This window comes from Pygoscelis adeliae, unplaced genomic scaffold, assembly GCF_000699105.1.
Source record: "Pygoscelis adeliae isolate BGI_AS28 unplaced genomic scaffold, ASM69910v1 Scaffold120, whole genome shotgun sequence".
NCBI lineage: Eukaryota > Metazoa > Chordata > Aves > Sphenisciformes > Spheniscidae > Pygoscelis > Pygoscelis adeliae.
The window spans coordinates 8,115,117-8,115,446 of record NW_008824032.1 but is presented as its reverse complement, the minus strand read 5'-3'; the positions used below and the strand labels follow the sequence as shown (position 1 = coordinate 8,115,446).

The 330-nt window shown below is 70.0% G+C and overlaps 1 protein-coding gene across 1 annotated transcript in view; it reads left to right on the top strand.

Moving 5' to 3' along the window:
* Nucleotides 1–330, top strand: part of SFT2D2 (SFT2 domain containing 2) — an 8,769-nt gene that overhangs the window by 981 nt on the left and 7,458 nt on the right. The window lies entirely within an intron of this gene.

Here is a 330-nt window from a genome sequence, read left to right as displayed (position 1 = left end):
CCCGGGGCGGAGCCGGCCGGGAGCCGCCGGGGACGGCCGTTCGTCTGGAGCCGGTCTCCGGACCTTTCACTGGCACTTAGAATCCCCCGTGTTCTACCCCGCGAGGAGCCGCTGCCGGGGGTGCCGCTGCCTGGGAAGGGGGCCCTGGCGTCTGTCCTCTGTGAGAGAGGACGACTGGGTCTCCCGAGTGAACCTGGGCCGGCCGGGCACGGGAAGACTGGTTGCAGCGAGCCCGAAGATAAAGCGGGGGCACGGGGAGAAGCGCGGGCCCGCGCACTTGTTTGGCGGGGGCAGGGGAAAAACCCACTCAAACAAACACCCTCCGCCTGC